At 41.0% G+C, this 23580-nt stretch overlaps 1 protein-coding gene and 1 long non-coding RNA gene across 2 annotated transcripts in view; one reads left to right on the forward strand and one right to left on the reverse strand.

The window, feature by feature from the left end:
- Positions 1 to 3196: 3196 nt before the first annotated feature.
- On the reverse strand, positions 3197 to 6326 carry LOC106962325 (uncharacterized). Its single transcript, XR_001427958.1, has 2 exons — positions 6081 to 6326; positions 3197 to 5650 (listed from the first exon to the last, which is right to left on the reverse strand). It is a non-coding gene; the product is annotated as an uncharacterized LOC106962325 (long non-coding RNA).
- Positions 6327 to 6506: 180 nt separating this feature from the next.
- wnt5b (wingless-type MMTV integration site family, member 5b) overlaps positions 6507 to 23580 on the forward strand; it is a 78138-nt gene continuing 61064 nt past the window's right edge. Inside the window, exon 1 of the mRNA XM_015056676.1 lies at positions 6507 to 9069. The gene's annotated coding sequence lies outside the window, so the exon portion shown is untranslated. The remainder of the gene's footprint in view (positions 9070 to 23580) is intronic.

Genomic DNA, 23580 nt, shown 5'->3' on the forward strand with positions numbered 1-23580 from the left:
ATGTCCAAATGTCTTTAGTACCTTCTACACCTATAGGCAACCCTGGTAAGGATTGGTAAAATGCTTCAAAACAGATGAGGTTTTTTGCTGTTTGTTTTATTTGCAGTAATATTTTTTTTTCCTGTTCTGCCTTTTGTACTTTGTACACCCCTCTTCTTCTTATTTGACAAAACGTAGTCCTCTAATACAACGCCACAAGGTGGAAGCATCTTTAGATGGAGGTTGTTATGGGGAGAAAGTTGACTTTTCCAAACGTTTTGGCTCTTTATCGTGTTAAAATGTTATAAAGGCAACCAGATTTTACTGAAGTTTTTGCAACGAGGTTTCCAGGACCTTTGGAGGAGAAAACGGCGTCATAGGTCCTTCACGTATCTAATTGATTTATGGCAAATTAACCTAATCTAATAACTAAGCTCTGATGGGGAGCTCAGTCACACCACCAGATTAAACCTGGATTAACATTGTGTCCAAGTTATAGTTATTTTAAACATTTCAGCCACTCCAAATATTGACAAGTTTAAGCATGTAGCTATCTGTTATTGACTTTTGAAGATCAGAATGCATATGCCTTAATAAAATTTTGTGGGGTTTTTTGTCTTTTTTTTTTTTAACTAGTTATGCGTCTTAAGAAAAATGATAGATGAATTTAAATGTTAATATTTCTTGACGTGGCTTTTCCACTGCTTAAAAATTAGATTTTGTCAAAAGCCGTTTTTATCCTTCTCTACCAGGGGTTCGGCTTAAATGCGGAAGGTTCTCTGGTTTCTTGTAAATCGTCGTGTAAATCGTCGAGGAGTTCGTTTCATTAGCATCACGGCGTCTCAGTTTGCCGTCTGTCGTCGCTCATCATGAAAAAAACCCGAAACGACGACACATCTCGCAACAGAACCTTTACTCAAGCACTCGGACGTGCTGTAAACGCGGATCGCCTCTGTGAAAACAAAACACGTCTTTGGTTTAGTCACGTCGTCCCGACTGAAATCAGGTTGACTTCAAATAATTCCTCAGCGCATCTTCCTCACGAGCCTCCCTTTAGAGTCACCGAGAGGTCAAATAGTTTCTGAAACGTCATTGTTTCTTTCCGAGAAGTAAGTGTTGCATATAAATACAGATATATTTTTCTTGTTTCTTTTAAAAGTATGCATAAAAAAAGTATAATCTTTGTTGTTCTGGTGTCAAACTCTGTTTCTTTTTGCCATTTTGTGAATAATTGGATGTGTTGTTAGACTTTGTTTCCACCGGGAAGACTCTTCAAAGTTTCTTGTCGAGTTCAACACTGACAGTATTAGCACGGTCCAGAGCTGCAGATGATTTCAAGTAAACATTATTTTCCCTTCTTTTGAATCGGCTGTGTGAGTTTCGAGGCTGTGTCTTGTCCGTCTTGAGGCTTTTCTTTTCAAAACGTCACCTGGTTGGACACGAAGCTGGAAGACTTGGATTTATGACGCGTCCTCAAATCTTAACTGGTTTTTAAGTTATGAAGGTTATGCTTTTTGGACTCTGAGCTGATTTATATGCACGAAAGTCAGCCCTTGGCTTCTTAAGTGAAACATTTATTGATCCCACAGATTTTATGGATGGTTTGAAAACCCAGGTGTGTCTCATTTAAGGAAGAGACCCAGTCAGATTTGAGCTTGTGTGTAAATTCCTTCTTCTGTTTTCTGTTTTGGTATTTCTTGTGTTTTTGTTTTGTTTTTTTACCGATCGTGTCCATTACTGGGAAGGATGCTGACTGCAACTCACTTTGAACTTGTTGTGGATCGAAAAATCAGAATGTGAGAGAATGAAATAAATAAATTAATGCTTTATCTTCACTTTTGCTTTGTGCTCTGTCCGTTTCTGTCGTTTCGACACGTCCTTTACGGTTTGTTTACACATAAAATGATGACGGGCTCCGTTTAGTCTGCATCCGGAAGAAGATGGAGGAGGCAAAAGGAAACAAGAGGCTAAAGTCTGCAAGAAAAGGTCAGTGACATTAGGCGCTTGTAGACAATCTCTGGGAATTTTAAAGGTTTATTTGAGCCTTTCCTGTTGCAGGACGAACTGAGACTTCATAAAACTGCTTCGGCAATTTTTGAAAAGTAGAATTTGAGGCACAGCTTCAAAAAAAAATTTTTTTTTTCTTTTTTTACATCCTCATCTATTTACATACATTTGTTGACTTTTTGACCTCTTTCATTAATCTGAGTAAATATTTGATCACAGATCATTGGAATTGATTTTGTAAGAACAAAGGACACAATTTGTGTCGAATTATTGAAGCTGAATGTTAGCAGTTTTAATGTGTGTGTGTGTGTGTGTGTGTGTGGTCATTGTCCTTGTTTCAGTCATTTGACCCAAACCGTCGCCTTCAGAGGAAAGTAAATTGGTTAAACCCAGGATTCTCGAACTGCAGACATGACTGGCAGAACTTCAGTTCTGAATATGAAAAAGAAAAAAAAAAAAGGTCAAATTAATTGTGATGTACAGCTAATGAGCTCCAAGAGCTGAGCATGTGGGTTATCCAAGCACACTGAATGCTGCTTCGTCGAAATCCAATGAAAATAGACGTGCGCAGCACAAGCTGTACCAGATGAATCCTGACCAGGACCAGGAGTTTGCTACAAACTACCTTAGCTGTTCTCCAGTTGTATCTTTGAAAACTGGTGGGATTTGCTAACTGAGGTTCTCGGTGACGAGGCCATCTTTCATTATTACTACAACCTAATAACATATTTCTTTCTTTCTGGGACTGTCAAACACTGTAACATTATGTTCGCTAAATGAGATTACAGTGGACCCTCGGTATTGGGGAGGGTTACGATCCAAAGCCACCCATGAATGCTTCAAAAAGATCCTCATATCCGTCAAATTTACCTTTACGTGCATTAATACAGTGTTTCTTACTTCCACTCTTGGGGGTAAAGCCACAAAAAATGAATGAAATGTTTAATTTGCAGATCACCAAAGTGGAAATAATTATTGGGGGGGGGGGGGTGTCAGCAATCACTAAGTTTTTTTTGTTTTTTTTTTGTAAGGCAGACATGTTGGATTTTGAGCTCTGCGTTGGTCAGACATCCAGCTTGTCCACTTGTGTAAATGAAGATGGGATAATGAAGAAGAAGGATTACCCTCCCAATTCCTTTTTATTTCACATCAAATCAACAGCTAGATTTTCAAAACCTGAACTCAGTTTGTGTCTTTTTATTTTATTTTATTTTTTTTTACAGAAAACTCATCCAAAACGCACATCGGAACTGGTTTTGGTATGGCTAAAACATCAAGCTTCTGGAATGACCGCGACCTCAGCTCTATTAAAACTTTTATGAACACCAGCGCCATATGTACCTCTGCATATTATCGTATCCTCTCCTCTGGTTTCCACTCGCCTCCTCCTCCATTCGCTCTCTATCTTCTTCCACATGCAGACTAAACGGTGCCTGTTATCTTGTGCAAGTGGTTTATTTTCCTCTCCGCCTACTTCAGGGACGCGATTGCATACCGGAGGCCTTTTTTTCTTTTCTTTTTTTTTTATCTGAACCTGTGTCCTTCAGAAAGGCTTTCGCCTCACACCAGCTCTTCAGCACACAAGACACACACCGACTCCCGCTGCGCAGGAAGCCGTCTGACTGTTTGGGTTTTAACCGTGCCGCTGTCCGATTCCTAGGCGCGCAAACAGATTAATGACACAGAGACGGCCTCCACAAACACACACACACACACACGTTCGTAATGGGTGTTTGGTGGACGCTCGCCGAACCGGAAAATGCGGTGCAACAGACCTGACTTTGACCCTCACCTGGCGCTTTGACCTCCCGGCTCCGAGTTTCAGGTGAATGTGCTTCTTTCTGCTCTCAGAGCGCGAGTTCCCGACAGTCTGTAAACGTAACACGCGTTTTGCCCTCACACATGGCAACGCACCCCTTTACCCCGTCTGTGTGCATGCTTTTTCTGCAGAGACTTCTGCTTTCTCCATCTACAGTCCTAATAAAAGCCAGCGGAGTGAGGCGGAGGGGATGAGCAGAGCGACCGGGAGGAGGAGGAAGAAGAGATACGGCTGCATGAGTCGCTGATTTATGTGATGGAGAGAAATGGGTAGAAAAGTGGAGACACACCACACTGAGCAGCAAACATCGTTTTATCATCGCTGCTGAAACTCGCATCCCGCTGAATTTAACTTTGTGTTAGTCTGCAAAATAAAATAAACAAAAATCTGAAGAGAAATATTTACCTACATGAAAAATGTTCTGACTTTTATCCCTGAAGCTTTTGAAAATGACTTTTCTTTCTCATTTGGTGCCACGTTTTAACGCGTGTCTGCATTAATTTTTAACCAAAGGACTGTTTTTTTTGTTTGTTTGTTTGTTTTATTGTTGTGAAGTGTGAATCTTTTAATGTTAAAACAAGAATTTGAGAGCTGAGATGAAATAATCAGGTTTATTGAACTCATTTCAACCACGCGATGCAGAGGAGTGATTAAAAAAAATGTTAGAACAAATAGATTTCCTACGGATTCGTAAATTTAAACCTAGTTTATTTTAATAATAAAATGGATACGACTTTATTAAGATGTTCTCTGTGCAAACTTCACCAAGCTAAATATTTAGCATCCTCTCCTCTCATACCAATTGATACCAATTTCTGGGTTTATTTACACATACCTTGACTTGCTGATTTAGATTTGCCTTCTAGGAATTATGAAAAAATAACAAACATGGAGCATAACTTTATACTCCAAACAAAATTACACTTTTTCCGCTTAAATGCCGAAGAGACGAATAAGAAAATAATCCGATTTTTCAGTGTTTGACAAGATGATTATCAGTCAGAGAGGATCATGGGAAAACTAGTGCGATGCTGTTTGTTTTTGACGGCAGTGGCTTCAAACTTGTGCTAAACATTTATATTAAGTTTTTGCAGCAAACGTTTGCTACATTTTTGTCCTGCATGACTTTAAAACTATGAATTTTATCAAATGCAACACCTTAAACGCACTGAAGAACGACATCATCTCTGATTTAAAGGATACATTTTTTTAGTTTTTGTTTTTGTTTTTTTTTTTTGCCCTAGCATTAAAATTATTCTACAGACCATTCATTTTGAGAAAAGTAAGGAAGAACGCCTTGAGGTGTCTTTCAGCATTGCTGCTCAGGAGAATGTTTTCTGCCGATACTCCGCAGGATTAACCCAGTCGAAATCCATCTCTTTAGAGGGGAGGTTTTTGCCTGCTGCTGCTGCTGTATTTTGCATTGAACTCAGACGGAAGCTGCTGTACAGCGTGTGGGATGTGATGCACAGAATTGCTGCCAAACAGAAGTTGTGTTTGCTTGATCCTGCTGGGAGCACCATATGGGAGGAGCTTCCCGCTGCTCTGAGTTATTATTGCACGTTGGAAACTTTGCAGTAGCTGAAACTTGGCTTTTAATTATCCAGATCCAGTTAAAAAGAGAGATGGGCGGGGGGAACTGTAAGAATCCTATTTGTTTTATTCATTTAGACACACAAAAACTCATGCCTTTCTTTACAGAGTCGAGATTACAACAGATATTTGTTTGGCACGTTACAGAGGCGCTTGGCGTGTCGTCGTTTCGAACTTGCCTTCTCGTATCCAGCGGAGAATCGTTCGCCGGTTTTGAGGCGATGTGGTTTCAATCATCACATCAAACATGGACTGAAAAGAGAAAAAAAAAGAAAAGAAAAGAAAAAGAGGATGAAGGTGATGGATGGAAAGCAAAACAAACAACTTACAGCTCACATTCAGGCTGGATTGATTGGTTTTTATGCTAAAATGATGATTGATTGTTACGGCCGTGGTTTGGTTCGTTAATCATCGTTTTCTAAAGTAAATCAATCGCTGCAGTCTTGGATGAGTGAGCCGAGGGGAGCGGGAAGGAGGAAGCTCTTTAAGGGGAAACAAAAACAACATCAACGGAGTCGGGCTGCTAAAATAAGCTGTTAGCCGCCGACAGACCAAACATCCTCCGACACTGATGACATTTTCCTTTTCGGTCGTTCCAGTTCTGTCACTTTTGCGTTTTCGAGCCACCAGGCGACGGAGGCCAGACGGATCCAGGCTCACTGATGTGGGCAGAGAGACTCACCTTTAAACCTTCTGCTGGCAGGTTTTCAGTCCAAGCTGTCGGGAATTTAGATCGACTGCGAATCCGGCTTCGTCTGGCAGGTTTCTACCTTCTGCAGACAGGGACGGATTAGGAAGCAACCGGCTTCGTGAGAAGTCCAACAGAAACACAACAGTAAAAACCACGCCAGGAATAGTTTGTAATTATTATTTTTTTTCACTGAAATGTTCCTTAATATGTGTTTTTTTTTCTTTTGCTTTGAATTGATATATTTCTGCTCATTTGAATCAAATTTATGTAGCATTTTGAGGGGAAAAAAAAGGTTTCCTTAGGATGTAATCTGAATTTTATTTATTACTTCATGTCTTTTTCTTACATTATGTGTTTCGTACAAGTCATTTTGCATCTGGAGTGCCAAACCTTTTTTTTTTTTTTTTTTTTTTGCGGTGTCCCTGGAAAAGATGAGTTAAAAAGCTTTAAAATAAATTCCTACTTTACTGGAGTAGAATAACTTCCAACTGATAAATTTAGAATAATCCACTGTGTGTAATTAGAGTGCAGCACTTAATCTTCCTTAACATTTGAGGAGCTCGGTGCAAACAAAAAGTGAGATCATCACAGCGTTTCTCTAAATCCTTCGGAGTCTTGTGTTTTTCTGCCCACGTCACCCTCAGGACTGATGCGACCGTGGAAGATGTTTTCTGGCTCAAAGACCGAATAATGTGGCTCATTTTCAGCTTGGTGGGAGAACAGATTCAGATTTCAGATCTCGTGGTATTTCTAGAGGTTCCCGGGGCTCTTTGGAGGGGAAACAGGCCCACAGCATCACTGGTCATCCACCGTACTTAACAGTGTTTCCACATATCATGTCTGCTGTCTGCTAGCTCAGTCTCAGCCTCATGTTTACACTTGTGAATCTTTTGTCTTTAGTATCTTTAATAAATCGTCTATTTGATTTTGTCTCACCGTTATTCCTGTACATTTTGTCTCTTTCTGGGATATAAATTATATTTCTCGGCTGTCAGACTCGGGGTGCCCTTTGACCTCTTCACTCTTTCCTTTGCAGCTCACTTGTGTGATGTCAATAAACGCTGAAAAAGAAAATGGACCTACCTGTAAAATATGTGAGCCACATCTTGTAGAGGTAAAACAATGTGACAATATGACAACTGCATGTGTCAAATAAAGAAGAAATGTTGCCTTTTCTTCTGTCAGCGAGGTAGGAGTTACAGAAAACGTATCATCTTACTGGATATCGGGTTCTGGTCAGTTCTGGAGAACCGAGTTAGAGGTTTGTTTTGGAAAAAATGATGGGGATGGGGAGAAAGAGCTGGACTGAGTTTAGATTCAGAAGCAACTGCAGATGCACAGATCATGATTTTTTTTTTAAATTCAAGGTCTGACCTAATAGTTCAGATTTTCACTTATTCTGATTTTAGATGCTTATATTTGAAGGAAATTTAAAGCTATAATTAACCAGTCAGGCAGACAAAATCCTTCTGAGATCAATGATAAAGTTTAATAAAATGTAAAGCCAATATCAAGAGATGCGCTGATTAAGCTTTCTTTGACGTCTGATCTGATGATTTACAATTTTTATTCCAAGGATTATGACACATTAAAAAAAAAAGTTCAAATACACCATGAGCTAAAAATGCATTTATCTGTTTGGTGCTACTTGTGTGATTTATTACAAATAGTTAGTTTGCTCTTTTATGTTTGCCTCCTTTTATGGTGGCCCATAGTAAAACTCTGGAAGTTGTTTGTGGCGCCCCTCGGACCACTGCCGCCCTGGGTGGAGAGCCACATCACCTGTACCAAAAATGTCACGTAATGATTGACGTTTCATTACTTACGTAACCGTAAAGTGTTTTTTTTTTTTTTTTCCAACTCTAAAGGTGGAGTAACGGGAAAATGTTGATACTTTTAAAGCGACAGTCAAAAAATTTGACAAAATAAGTTCCGTGTTTACAAAACTCAAAGAGAGAAACTGTAGCAGCAGCCTCCAGATATTACTGAAGTATCGGCAAAAGAGCATTTTGTACAGTAAAGCCGCTCTCCGGAGTCGTTGCCCCGTCTCTCCCTCCCAAAAATAAGTAAACGTATTTCGTTGCTGTGCACTTCCGGTCTATACAGTAAGACTTGATTAACTGTAACCCTACTGCAGCTGCGCACAGGTGAGTCTCATTAAGCGGCTAGCCAGCAGCTAACTGTAGGATATCTTCTTAGCATCGTTTCTTGATTAGGAGAAATTTGATAACTTAAAAAAAAAAAGTTCTGGTCTCCTCCTCCTCCTCCTCTTCATCCTTATTTACCACTTTCCCTCGTGTCTCTCTGTAGCGGCGGACAGACTTGAGAGCGGAGGACAGCTGCGGAGGAAAAGCCCACTCCGGAGCTCTGTCGTTTCTCTCCACTCCCTCTTCTGTGTCTGCAGCTCCAACTTCTCGCTCTCGTTTACGTGCGCGTAAAAACTTTGGCGAGCCGCGGTCTCCTCCTTCCCCTCCGTGCGTAATTCTCTGGGAAGTGCTTTGAGAACTTGCGAAGAAGTCTCACTTTACTTCTCCCACCTGTTGCTGAAGCGGACGGAGCAGAGAGAACAGGACTCTTATCCCGGCGGGACGACTTGGGGACTGACCCGGACCAGGGTCCACGGTTCGCGCTCCTCCAGCAGCTGCTGCCGCCTGCACCGCCTCATAAAAACGGCCGCTTTTGTGACCAAGAGGAGGACTTTAGACATCGAGGAGTGAAAGGAAAGGAAAGAAAAGAAGGGAGGAAGGGGTCCAGAAAGTGACACTTGAAGGAATCTGTGCGCGTCTCGTAAAAAAAAAAAAAAAAAAAAAAAGCAGCCTGAAAAACAGCACTGCGAGTGAAGTTTCCAACCGGACAGACAGACTTCAACACCTCGGATGGTGGAAGGAGATTTTTCTTTTTTTTTTTTTCCCCCAGCAGAGCTGAGCAGCATTTCTACTCCAGAGAAGAAGAAGAACAAGAAGAAGAAGAAGAAGAGAAGGTAGGAACTGTGGTTTTGTCTTATTTTATTAATAATGTTTGAGGAAACGCGTTTAGAACTTTGGCTCATTTCTATCTGGCTTCACACGTTCCCAACTTTTCCTGATGTTTCTTTTAAAGTTGATTGTCCTGAGACCAGGGCCGAGTCTAGAAAACTTTCAAACGGGTGGCCAAGTGTCAGTGTTGGGGGGGGGGGCGGCCGGGTGGGCACTGATGGGTTTTCTGAATGCCAAAAAATCAACAACTTTTGTTTCAGGGATTCCAACATTCATTTGGTGCATTTTATAGTTACCCACCACCCAGGGCATTATCGTTTTAGGGGGCGGTACAAGCACCGGGTTCATCACCCTGATGTTTTGAAATAAGCTCTCGCCTCCAATTGGAACTACTTTTCTTCAGTTTATTACATTTTTACCTGAAATAAAGTTTAAAAACATAAATGTAGGTGATTATGTCATTCACCAGTTAGCATACGGACTATGTTGGGATGCAGTGTTTGCAACCTGCCAGCTTATTTACATCCATTTAGTTATCCTATGTTCTTTCCAGATGTGAATTTCTGAAACGGGTAAAGGTCTTTTTCCAGAAAACAAACTCTAAAACTAATAATTGCTGACATTATGTGGCCATTTGATATATATATTTATTTATTTATTTTTTGTGGTTTGAGTTGACAAAATAATCTCTCATGTATTGACAGCAACACACCAGCAGAATTTATCTGAAACGCTGAATAAAGATTAACCCTGAACTCATTTTAATCTGCTACTTTTGTGTAGAGCCTGACCCTTCAAATTGTTTAGTTTCTTTTGTCCTTTCTGTCCTGGTTTTGTGCTGTTCGTGGACACTCTGTAGTTACAAATGTATTTTTTTTTAATTAAAATGTAGCTCTCAGTAACCCAAGAAATATATTTTTTTTGCAGATTGTTGTAGTTGGTGCCCTGATACTATAAGGTTGAAGTTTTGTTCCTAATCGTTTGTCAAATTAGGAGATGTACATGAGGTAGTGGTGCAGTGATTCAAGGCAAATGAGGAGGATGCTTGTGATCGTTTTCATAAAACACAGGAGAAAAAAAATGAGTTTAATGTAGCAAAAGATGCACGAGTAGAGAGTTTTTACAGCATTATTAATTAGTGGACTTACCTTGTCAACGTGGAGAAACCTTTTGAAAAAACAAAACAAAACTTAGTGGCTAAAGATGATGGCGCTTGGAGAAGAAATCTTTATCGAGCTGGTTAAGCACGCGAAATAATTCAGGGTCAAAGTTGTCTTCCTTTTCTTAAATCCACAGACGTATGTGAGAACGCCTGCCGCCCCACTGGGGGCCCCGGTCGGTGGCACCACCGCCTCAGAGTTCAACAAGTTAAACTCTGTAGGAGTTTTTCGATGTAAATGATGGGTTTGAACTTGAGCGCCGACTGCGTGAGTTATTCAACTCGCAGTCAAGGTGAAAAAGGGTTCCGACTTTATTCCATTTGAATTTATAGAAATTCATGTCCAAGCCTAATGTTTTCATTGTCACGGTCTCATTCCATATGACTTTGGCTACCCTTGACAGTGGTGAAAGGCAGCCTATCTGCGTGTGTGTGTGTGTGTGTCTGCCAACCCCATCGACCTAAATGAAGGCAGCTCTCCCGCTCTGCGGTGCAGACCAGGACTATTTTGGTCGAAATCTTGCACAAATGTTTCTCTCAGTATAGAGAAATTGCTCTGCCTTCATCTGGGCCATGCAGGGACTTGTTTGAAATCCAAGTCTGACTAACTGCAGCTCTGAGGGAACTCTGGACCGAGTTCACCATTCTGACAGCTATCATAAAACACACAAGTGTCTGCAGTGACTCACTTTGTGTGAAAAGCTTTCATATAACAAATGGTATAACTCGTTGATTCACTGCTGCGCGTATGCATTTGTGATATATAAATATGTATAGTACTTTTGCAGCTGTAGACGAGGAAGAGACGCTGAACATGGCTGGGAGCTATAGAGTGAAGCATCGATATTTTCTAAGATTTTTTTTTAATTTTTTTATCTAAAACGATCCCTAAAGATTTATCTAAATTATCAAACCAAGAGGTTGGTAATATGGCAAACATTATGATTTTTTTTTCTCTTTTCTTCAAAAATAATCAAGATTTAATCACAATTTTCATATATGAAGACATATCCAATAATCACAACGGAGACCAAAAATTGTGGAATGAAGGGAGACAAAAACGGCCAAAGTTTTTACTAAATGTAGCGAAAAAGCATGAAGCATCAAATGAAGGTACAGAGTGAGCAAAAATGTATATTACTGTATTCAGAAGGTTGAAAACTGTGAAGAAGCTCTTGTGCAAAATTAGAATAGAACAAATTCATAATTACATACGTAGAATTGATCTTAGTGGCCAAAAATAAGAAACGTCACTGTCGTGTCTGTTGAGCCTTAATCACATTTTCTATTTGTGGACATGAATTGCCATTTTGTATTTCAGTTATTTCTACTCTCTTGACATTCTCATGAACTCTTCGTCTTCTTTCTTGGATTTTATACTCAGTTTTGCCCCAAATCCTTCTCACTCAAAGTGTTTATGAACCATCTAAACGCAAGAAGCCGGTTGTAAAAGAAGATAATCGAATGTCTGAGGGATTAAAGCTTCTCTGTCAAACATTCTGCTCATTCTGTCAACAAGTAGTTTATTTTAAACGGTGAAATTGCTCTGTGTGTGTATACAGATGAGCAGTGGATACATATTATTGGACGGAATTCGTTCAACAATCTTGTTTTATATGTTGTGAATCACTGAGACGGATTCGTGCGAAACGCAGCAGAAAAAGCCCGAAGCTTGTAAAACCGCATGCATCGGCTGCAAAAAGGACCCGAGAGGAAGTCGGGGTCGTCTCCGGCGGTGACGTCTCCGGCCGGCCTCGTGGATTTCAGGGTTTCAGAGTCTGATATCTTCATAAATCCCTGAAGCCCGCTGACAACAGGGCTGATAAACCCTGCAAAGAGGAGAGGAAGTACACGTCTGTGGGCGTGTTGAGCGCTGGGGCCCCGCTGTAACGTTAGATGTGTAGATAGGGGTGGCGAAAAGTGTTGCTGTCAACAAGTTAGCCATTAGAGAGAGATAATCTCTCCTCAGTCCACGTCCCGGCCAGCCTCTGCTCCTCCTCCCTTCTTTTCATGGTGCATTTTTATTTATGCTGTTTGGGATTTCTTCTACATAGTTCAAGATAAATGCGTAGGGCTCCTGGCCCGTTCAGCAGGAGGCCGTAAAAAACCGGCCCCTCGCTCTGACTCTCAACCTTTACGTCTTTTCCTCAAGTGAAGCCTATCTGAGCGTCTCGTCCCCGCAGGACGCCATAATTAGGGAATGCCAGCTCGTCCGTTTGTCTCCTGTCCGGACATTTGAGAAGATGGCCTTTCTCAAGGTTACACTGTGGTGCGTTTGTGTTGGCATTTTAATGTTTTTTTTTTACATTAAAACCCCTCAGGAAACAGAGGATGGGTCAGGCATGTGTGTGTCTGGTCGCTCCTCTGAGCTTTAATGACCAGGTTGGACTCCCAGATGGTGGTCTGTGTGAAGAGGATGGTCTCTTCAGATGAAGAGCAGTCATTTAAAACGCTTTAATCTGATTGGCTGGCTGCATCCTGGAAACTGCTCCCAGTGCAGCCTGGTGAGTGCTTATCCACTGTGGATAATGATGACTTGGCAGAGAAAGAGATCTTGCGCACTTTAGGATGATTGCAATGCTATAATTTCATTATCTTTTTTATTTATGTATAATTCATCAGACGTGGTATTGATGACAAGGTGAAGACTGGTGGAAAATACAGCGTAGATGAGGTAAATGCCTTTAGAAATAATCAGAACTGCTGCATAATGATAGATGCAGGTATAGTCCATAAATCCTTGGTGAAACCATAATAAAACAGGAACATCCAACCCACATGCTTCTCCTGCAGCAACCCCGAATCTTCAGCTGTTCTTCTTCACGTCTGTCTTTCTGCTTCTCATTTGTCCTTGAAGCTGATTTTTCCCCATTACTAGATTTAATAGATTTTGTATCTGATTTTTAGATTTATTGATCCATTTTCCTTTCTGAAAAAACCCCCAAAAATGTCTCCATTAAAAAAAATCTGAGGTTGTAAAAATTACTTTATTACACAGGGCCTTGTAAAAAGCAATCAAACTTTTTTTTATACTTTGTCACATTACATTATGATTTATGTGGCACTGAAGAATAAGAATGCATGATTTCACAAAACGACTAAAAATATAAAGCTGAAAAAAGTATCTACTAATATTCTCAAAATCTGCCATTTATCAGAGAAAACAGAGGTTGATGGTAACTCTGAAGGATCTACAGAGACGCAGCTCCGTTTGGTGAAAAGGACAGCTATTAGTCATACACTCCTCACATTTAGTTTTCATGGCAGAGTGTCATTAAGTAATTGCTGAGAGAAAGCCATAACAAGATTTGTTTCCAGTTTGCTTTAAGCTATTGAGAGGACACAGAAAAAACACGTGGAAGAAGATGCTCTCGTCTAATTTACTCAAATGTAGAGGAAACCTGACCTTGCTTATAACCCTGACCGCACCGTCCCTACTAAATCAGAGTTAAAATTCAAACTAACGTAGTTTCCGTGGACAAGCAGAGATATTTGGGAAAATCAGCAAACTAGACAGGATCGTCTTGACCTAGATTTAAAGCTTTTGGTTTTAATGTAGCAAAATGCGAGTTGGCGAGCGTCAACAAGTGCACTCTAGCAAGGTCGGTCGGTTTGAAACAATGAAATGCGCAGTCCAGCTTCTTGAGCCAGAATAATCGTTTCAGCAAAATGAACGCGAGAAGCTAAAACCTCGGGATAAAACGTCTCGTGCTTCTTGTTCCTGAAAACTTTCAGATTATTCAGAGCATTTTTTTTTATTGCTTTCCCTCTAAAAAAACCAACTTAAAGATGAGAGTTAAACTACAACAGCAGCTTCGTATGACCGTTAATGGCCCAACTCTGAATAAATAAAAAGTAGCGAGGTTTCGGTATCAGCATATTTTCCATTCGAAGAGGAACTCTGGCTACAATTTAACTTGCAGCACAAACATACAGCTGTGTCATTTCCATAAACATTGGGTGTTTCGCAGATGGTAATTGTTTGTCCTTTCCTCCTTCTTAGAATCATTAAAATATCTCTGCTGCGCTCTGTTGCAATATAAAATAAGCTGATGCCTGAACTCGGAAGCATCAGTCTGCTGCGAGTCTCTGTGTGTGCTGACAGTACACTGTGGTCATGTGGTCATCATTATGGTCAAACTCAGTGTATTTCTGCATGTATCTGCATGCTCAGATTCTGACTGCTTGACCACCAAGCATGTGTGTGTGTGTGCACGTGTTGGAGGGGTGGCGGCAGCGGTTAGCAGCTATATCCTACCAGCTTCCTGGGCTAATAGTAAAAGCGGTTTATTGGACACTTTATAGCCCCTGAAACCGTTTTATAAATCCGGTGGCTGGTGAGGGGGGGGGGGCAGTCGCAGTCCGGCGAGCCACAAGGCAGGTCAGTATGAAAACTACTGCATCCCTGACTCCAAGGGGGAGAAAAATGCTTCTTCTCAGCGCCGATGTTTTTACAGAATTGCATCTTCATGGCCGGGGAACTTTTTGGAATTTAAACAGTGTGACAGGCAGCACAAACTGGGCCAGTTACAGTAAATCTATCGTCTAAACATCTCATAACACAGAAAGCCTTTCTCTGCTGCTGCAGCCTCTTTACTTTCGCCCATTTTCCTGTCTGCTCCCCTGATCCAGAGCTGATAAAACTATCAACAGCACACCTGCGGCGGGGTTAAATGTCATCTGTGAGGACGGTACGGACTGTTAACTCAAACAGAAATATAATGATTTTTAGAGCAGGCTCACTACTTTCACTACTGACTTTTAAATGTCGAGACTTTATTTGCTGTTATAACCTCTTCTTTTTCTTTCAGTTGATTTATTTGCATGACTCATTAAGAGTACAGCTCTATCAGTTATTACAAAAAGAAACTTTAAGCTGTGCGCTGTTAATATCTGCATTCTCTAAATATTTCTTTTGGGCACATTTAGGCAAATGTGCCCAAAAGGCTGCCCTTTGTCACCGATTCTGTTCATTACTTTAATGGACAGAATTTCTAGGCGCAGCCGAGGTGTTGAGGGGATCCGTTTTGGTGGCCTTAGGGCTCTTCCTTAGAGATAGGGTGAGAAACTCGGTCATCCGGGAGGGACTCAGAGTAGAGCCGCTGCTCCTCCACGTCGAGAGGAGCCAGTTGAGGTGGCTTGGGCATCTGGCAAGGATGCCTCCTGGACGCCTCCCTGGTGAGGTGTTCCGGGCACGTCCCACCGGGAGGAGGCCTCGGGGAAGACCCAGGACACGCTGGAGGGACTATGGCTCTCGGCTGGCCTGGGAACGCCTTGGAGTTCCCCCGGAGGAGCTGGAAGAAGTGGCTGGGGAGAGGGAAGTCTGGGCCTCCCTTCTGAAGCTGCTGCCCCCGCGACTCGACCCCGGATGAAGCGGAAGAAAATGGATGGATGGATTGAAATTCTTCTTCACAGGTTTAACAGTTTGAAACTTAAAACAAATATGCTGAGCTTTTTCAAGCTTAACTTAAGGAAGGATTTTAAATCCTACTGCAAAGTCGTCTTGCTGTGCACTGCAATTATGATCAATACTTTGTCATGGATTACTGGATTAATGCAGCATAACATGAAGAAGTCTAGGTTACTTTCGTAGAGGCCATTTGGCTCAAGTTTTCCTAACCTAAACGCTCCTTGTCGGGTGTTTTCAACGTGTAGGAGAGCAAATAGACAGCTTTGACCTCTGACCTGTCCAACTATATTATTACTCCAAACTTGTTGCTGTTGCTATACTTGCTTGTTGCTACTCATGCTGGTGGAGTTGATATGCTCTGATTTGAGCCACTTTCTGCTGTGACCGCAGTTCGTTTAGCCTCCTGTACACAAAGTCTCAGGGCTTAGTAGACGACTCTGTGGCAGTGCATCATGTTCAGACCCAGCCCATTAATTTCCCAACTTTAAATCATCTTACTTCCTTCTTCTTATTTTGCTTGGCCTATAGTCTCCTTTCTGGCCGTAGCTTCTGACATAGACTTGGTGAAGTTGGCTACATCATTACAGTTACTTTTCCTGGTTTATTTTTTTTCCCCATGTTGTGCCCATCCAGTAAGGGCTCTGGCGCCCCCTGAGGGTTACGTGCCTCAAACTTAGCAAAAGCAGTGCTCTGTAGAGCCTCTATTGGATTAAAGTCAGGAAAATGTGCTAGTCTAATGTTACCCCGGTCAGTTAAAGCATATATTGGTGCCTGTGGCAGTGCTGACAGGTGTCAAGTCCTCTTGGAAAATAAAATCAGCATCTCTGTAAATTTTGTGAGCAGGGAGAAGCATGAAGCGCTCTAAAACATCCTGCTAGCTGGCTGTGTTGACTTTTGACTCGCTGGACCAATAGCAGATGAAATGGCTCCCCAAATTATCACCAACTAGAAACTCAATGCTTTCAATATCCCTGTTGTTTAGCCACTTCCTTATTTTTTCCTTCCACTCAACTTTCCAGTGCGGTGCTTGGATGCAAGCAGCTTTCTGAGAAACTGAGTTTTGACTTTAACTTGCTATAAGCCATAATCTTCAAAAACTGGTCCAGGGATAAAATAACAAAACCTTGAAAAATTGGGGGAAAAATGTTATTTGGAAGCTTTAATAAAATAACTGATTATTTCTGGCTGAACATGTTTTCAGGCAATAACTTACAAAGTTCTTTTCAAGTACTTCGTTTTCCAAGTAGGTACCCATAACACGCATAAAATTACTCATTTTAGACGCATTTAGCTACCGACCATGTTCTTTTCTTACTTTTGGGTTTGAACATTCAATCATAAAGAAGTGTATGGCCTGTGGATTGTGGTTTGGCTGCTCGCTTTTCAGATGACATAAACCTAGTTGGCTTTAAAGACGCAGCATTACATATAATTGTCATGCCGGTACATTTGTTGATCAGGATAAGCCATCGATGACCCTGTTTTCCTGCCAGCACTAAGACTCGTTCCCAGCTTTTAGTCTGGCTTGGTTACAGACTAATTTAACCACTAGAAGGAAACTGAAGTGCAACTGCTGATGGATCTGTTCAGTCTGTGTAAGTTTCTGTGTTTTCTGGGCAAAAAGAAACGGAGAGACGAGACGTGTAGGAGTTTGGGTGAAGACAGACCTGGTGGTCAGTCAGACGAGAGGAAACGCTGCCTCTTACTGGTCGCTTCTTGCTACTACAACAGATCAAAGGAGCACAAAGTTCCACTTTCTGCTGTGTTTTGTGATCTTTACTGTCATGGAACAAAAAGCGAATGCTAGAAAATGTGTTTATTTGCTCACTATCTCTAAGGTGGCGTTTTTATTAATATTACTGCATAGTATTGTTTCTGTAGAAGATACAAAAAGCGGAAAAGTGGCGACTTTCAAGCAAGCTTATCTGCAGGGAGATGCGCTTCACACTTTTGTCCCTTTTTCTTCTTGCTTTGAAAAGATACTCTGAACTTTCCACAATTATTTGCATATTACACCCTTAAACTTCAATTTTGATAGAACAATTTATTTGATAGAACATAAAAAGTAGCATAAACTTGTGAGGTGGAAGAACTATAAGAGGATTTCAAGTCTTTTGCTAGATGGCTTTATCTTAAATCGGTTGGAGAGATGTGTGAACTTATCTTTTCAAGGATTATTTATCGGCGTTAAAACATCAAAATACTTTCACCCTAAAGCTTCTTCTGCAGTATTACTCTATTTATCTTCTCCATTTCCATCTCTGCTTAAAAACAAAACATCCCCACAGCATGATGCTGCCACTACCTTGTTTAAGAGCTGGTTTTAGGTTAACATACACTCAAAGCTTTGCATGCAGCTCAGATTGATTTCATCTGAGCAGAGCACCTTCTTCTGTGTTTTCTGTATCCTGGAACCAAAACTGTTGGTTTTACTGAGGAGTATAACAGTAAAAAGTGCTTAAATGCATGCCACACTTTTAAGATTTTAAAACCATATATCTTTTTCCTTCCATTTGGTAATCATGCTCTATTTTGTGTTGGTCTATAACATCTCTCCCTTTGCTGTGTGTTTGTATGCTGGAGTACTTTTAATATAATGAGATTCTCAGCACCCAGGTGCTCTTTCTAGATAATTACTGAGTGTTTTTTTTTTTTTTTTTTTTTTTTTTTTAGCCCGTTTTGGAACCAAAGCAATACCCAATCTGTCAACACACTTGCTGTGCTGAGTGGGAAGGGGGAGAGAGAGGATCAAATTAAAATTTATTCCCTCTATCTTGTTTCTGAGCCCCTCCCTGGCTCTCATCCTTTGAATTTTCAATCCGTCATGCTGCTCTCCGTCCTGCTCGCGCTCACCTTTTTATTTCCTCGGCAATCCTTCCTTCTTTTTATTTCCTCCCCAGTCTGCCTATGAGTCCCACGCTCCTGGCTGCTTTTTGAGCTCAGACGAAGGAACAACGCAACATTAGTCAGTCATCTGGCAGAAAGAAAAAAATAATAGAAGTCAGAACCAGCAGACAACATTGATTTACACGCAAACAGGCTCACACGTGCACATATTTTCTCCTACAGAACACATCCATCAGTGATTGGCTGAATTGATTTATTAGGAAGCATGGCTGGGGGTGTCTGCAGGGCGGACGGAGAGGAGCAGGGCTCTGCATTCGCTTAAGAGGGAGAAAACTGACTCTTTGCCAGATTAGCTTTTTAGATAACAAGAATACTGCTCTACCCCGGTTCACTCAGTTTCCTCGTGGCTTTATGACTCCATGCTGTAGTAACCGTTGAGTGGGCTGCAGGTAATTAAGGAGATGGTGCACTAATGTTAAGTGTGCAATCCTAAAATGAGGTAAACATCTCCAAATTGCACTGCTGGCTTAAAATGCGACGTGGTTTCAGTTTGTTTGAAAACATTACCATTCCTGCAAATAACTTAATCCAGTTGATTCACCCTGATCACGTTTCTGCATTACTGAACTTTCACCTACGTATTTTAACATATGCAGCTTATATGTTCCATCATTATGTCCCAATGAGGTCATTCCTGCAACCCCCCTGAGTAAATCTGTCATTTGGGCGAACGGTCCGTCTTTCTTGCTGGCCATCATGCAGTGACGTGCTGTCGGTATTAAAACACACGGCGATGGCCTTTAAAAAAAGACTGTAATTTGGAAAAACATCTTTTTATTCAGCTATCAGGGCTTCAGCTGTTTAAAAGCAGTATTTTATATTCTAATTAATGAATAAAATGTGTGCCAAAGTAAGATGGGTTTTTTATTTTTTACTTCTGTTTCTTTTTCTCCCCAAGTGGAAGTTAACTTCACTTCCTCGAGGGTCAATGAGGTCACAGTTTCAAGATGACAACTTGTAGTAACAGTGAATGCAGACAGAGGGCGCTACATCACTGAAGCTCTTTATTGCTGGAGTGGACATTTGAAAAGAGAGAACTACATAAGGAAAGACAGAAGTGGGAAGAAAGGATGTAAGGGGACAGGAGAAAAACTAAACAACGACTGGAGTGGGGACAATTTAAATAAATGTAACATCTTTATTATTTCAACTCATCAGCCAAACAACACAGAGCCTCTGTTTCTTTTTCTCCCTAACAACTCTCCCTCCCCCATCACGTCTCATGGTTGGATCCAGGCCATTGGCTCCCTCTCCAGCAGGGCACTACCATCACTGACCAGCAGGGGCAGTGCAGCTCCCAGCATGGGGCTGGGGACAGGTGAGCTGATTATCAAGGTGTGCACCTGCAGGCAGCTTCAGTTTCAGGATGATCACATGACCATGCTGGAACTGGAAAAGTGTTTCCCACTCCCTCTTGTGGAAAACAAAAGAGGGAGTAAATGCTTGTGCATAAATGCTTCATATCATCAAACAAAATGTAGAGGAAAAATTCATGGCGATAACAAAAAAAAAAAAGTGAAAACTGCACTTTGAATTTATTCAGGCTATGTGAAGCAGTTGAAGCAATCATACATTTTCTATTACTAATCACATTCTGGCCACATCGAGGCCAAAGATGTGACATTATGATGTGGGCTTAAAGAGCTCAAACAGAAACGCATCATGCTCTGATTTAAACAAACTCAAAAACAGATGGGACGAATAGTCACTGACATCTTTAAAACAACTTCAGTCCCTAAAACGACATGGAGATTTAACGTGATGCTATTTTATGAACCATTAAACTGCTCTTAAGTTACCACTGAATGGTTATTTATCTCAGACATTGTCACAATAGTTGCAATAGCTGAGTGAATCTGAGACGTCCTGGATGGTTGTGGTAGAGCTGCATGTTCAGATACATTAGAGCTGGGCTGTGTTATGATCCTCAAGACTTTATAGATAATGATGAGTTTGGACCACTGTGAAACGGAGAAAATATCGCAGGAGCAAGTACAACTGTAGAGCTGTGAGTATTTATGTTTGATGTCCTGCTGTTAAAGTGGACTTGGTTTCCTTTACATAACGTTGTGAATGGCCGTTATTGTGCAATGATGACTGTCCTCAAAGTATTTTGGAACTGAAGTAATTAAATGACTGATGTATTCATTGGTTTACATTTGTGCAGAAAAGGACTTAGTACACACACTTGTGGTGCTCCATTTGTTAGGTTTTCTAAATTTGAATAATTTCAAGACTGTAGAAGTGCAGCTTGTGGTTGGCACTTGTTAAGCAAGTTGTTAAGAGGTCAATAAAGACATCTACAGTGAAAAGGAGATTTTATCTGCTTTATAATCTTGTTTTAATAAAAAGATTCTTAAAATACAGCTCAGTGCATAAATCAATTGTATTTCTCCTTTCTGGAGTTGAGCAAATGCAGAAAGCTAATTATTTTCTAAGACAATGCCACCAACGTTGATATTATTTGAAGATGTGATCTAAATTCCCAAGACTAAAATAACTAGACTGCATATTTTAATTATATTGCTTCATTTTCTTCTTATTATTATTCTACTCATTTTTCAGGCCAAAACTTTACCCAAAATCAGAGTTAATCAGTGATTGCATTAAGTGTTTTAAAAAATAATAATTTTTGCTTCAAACATGTAAAAATAAATGTTCTGCTGTAGCCACAGTAACAGTCCAACCAGCAAACTGTGACTCATCAAAAGTCTGCACTTCTTTCTCCATCTTTGGCTTTTTGTTTCTCTGTCAGCAACTCTCCTCCCCCTCTTTCTTTCAGTCCCTTCCCCTCCTTCGACACTTTCGGCGCCCTCCGCCCCCCTCGTCCCCTTCCTCATCACTGGATACAGACAAACACCCTCAAATGCCCCTCCGGCTCATCTTTAGCCCTGCCCATCCCTCTCCGGGCGCTGTGCCCAGAGAGAGGCAACATGAGCCAGGCAAGGAGCCCCAGGCAGAGCCCCACAGCAACACCAGCACCCTGAAAACAAGCTCTAAGGGAAGAGAGGAGAAAAGGCAGAAAATGAAACGAGAAGGGGGGCAGAAAGTGAAAGGGTAAAAAGACGGTGGAGGAGTGGAGATCAGCATTAAAGGAGGATGAAGAGATAAGAGGAGGCAAGAGTAGGAGAGACATGCAGCAGAGGAGAGGAGACAAAAGGAGATTAGAAAAATAGATAGATCAATAGATGGAGAGATACAGATAGAATCAGAGGAAGAAAGATACAGAGAAAAAGGAAAATGTGTGAAGCAGAGAGGAGGGGGGGGGAAAGGGAGAGCTGGGCAGACAGCCAGCTTTCCCCCGAGAGAGAGGTCAGAGCAGCGGACACGTCTCTGGAGAGCGTGTGTGCGTGCGTGTGTGTGCGCGCGCGCACACACTGTTTGTTGTGAGTGTGGTTTGTGTGAAAGACGGTGGCAGCAGAGGGAAGGAGAGCCGAGCTCAGAGGAGAGCAGTGGAGCGCAGAAAGGAACGGTGCAAGATTTGTATAAGAAATAGTCTGAAAAGAGACCTTAAATGATAAAAACTGCTTATATGCTGCATAGATCTGTGTTTAAAGACAACACATTTGAAGGCTGAGGCTTATTTAGTCCATGTTATTTATTTATTTTACCCAACAACCTATGAAAACCAAGTGAAAATCTCATCCTGTTATTCAGTGCTGTAAGTGTTTTACAATCTGTTCACGTGTGCAATCTGCTGTCTCTTTTAGGTTTTCAAGTTTGGTTTAAGCCACATGTGTCAAACTCGAGGCCAGGGGGCCAAATATGGCCCACCATAGCTTTTTATCTGGCCCTCTAGAGTCTGGACTGTAAAGGGACACATAGACAGAAGCGTCAAGATAACAGTTTGCTTAAATATTATTCTATCAGTCAAATCAAAGCAGTTTCTATCTGTTTACTGCCAAATTACTTCAACCAGTCCCTCCACTTTCCTGCATGTTATCATAACAGCGAGTGATTAAAAAGTTTCATTTCCCATTATATATAAATGCAGATATTTCTAAATTAGTACCACAAACACTGGTTTTTATTGCAAAAAAATCCCAAAAACAATCACAAAATCCTGGAGGGACTGAAAAGATGTTCAATATTATTTAAGTTTAAGAATTTATTTATATTTTCATGGATTTTGGCAATAGATACTGGCACGACCAGCCCTTAAAAAGCATTCATGATCTTGATTTGGCCCAAAATGAAATTGAGTTTGACATCCCTGGTCTAAGTATTTACAGACATAAGTGGCCAAAAGTTTTCATACCCTCTGAATCTTTGCATTTGTCCCCTTGCAACTATAAAACTATGTGTTTTATTAATATTGTGTGTGTTGGGCCAACACAAGGTAACGTAGTCGAGGGCTTGTTTTTAAATGTGTCACAAACTGTTGGCGTGTGACATGTGTGCAAGTACATAGTTTACTCTCATTATCATAAACCAAGGATATAGCAGGTCAATGAACACTATCTGGAGGCCACAGCATTACATGACCTTGCATGCCACATGTGCTGTAATTCTCTCTCACACACTTGCAATCAAACACAAAGCTCCATGAAATCCTGGGGGTCTCTTCAAGGCCCCTGAATTGGTCATGGAGGGTTTGGAGAAATGAAGAGGGAGGAGACGATGGATGATGTTCAGAAAAAAAAAAAATAGAGGGTAAAATAAATTGAGGAAAAAAGCCCACAGTGAATCAAACACTAAAGTTAATGATATATGCATCTCATTTAAATTCCTGACTATCTGAGCTCACATCAGGAGCGAACTGAGGCCACATTTGTTCAGGCAAAAGCATTTCAGAGAAGCTCAGACAGAAATATGCAGTCATTAAAAGTTTCTAAAAATAGCACATGCGGGTCATATTAATGTTTTTATGCTATATGTTCTGGGTTAGTTTCACACTGACTGTGTCTGTAGCCGAAGATAAACAAGCTTATCTATGCAAAAATAAAACAGGGCAGTTTACACTTCCTAATAGGATTGTAATACCAGAAAGAGGCAAATCTACATAAATAATGCTTCCATAAGATTAAGAAGTCAGAGTAC

Source organism: Poecilia latipinna, unplaced genomic scaffold, assembly GCF_001443285.1.
Source record: "Poecilia latipinna isolate Pla-1442-1.1 unplaced genomic scaffold, P_latipinna-1.0 Scaffold1399, whole genome shotgun sequence".
Classification (NCBI taxonomy): Eukaryota; Metazoa; Chordata; class Actinopteri; order Cyprinodontiformes; family Poeciliidae; genus Poecilia; species Poecilia latipinna.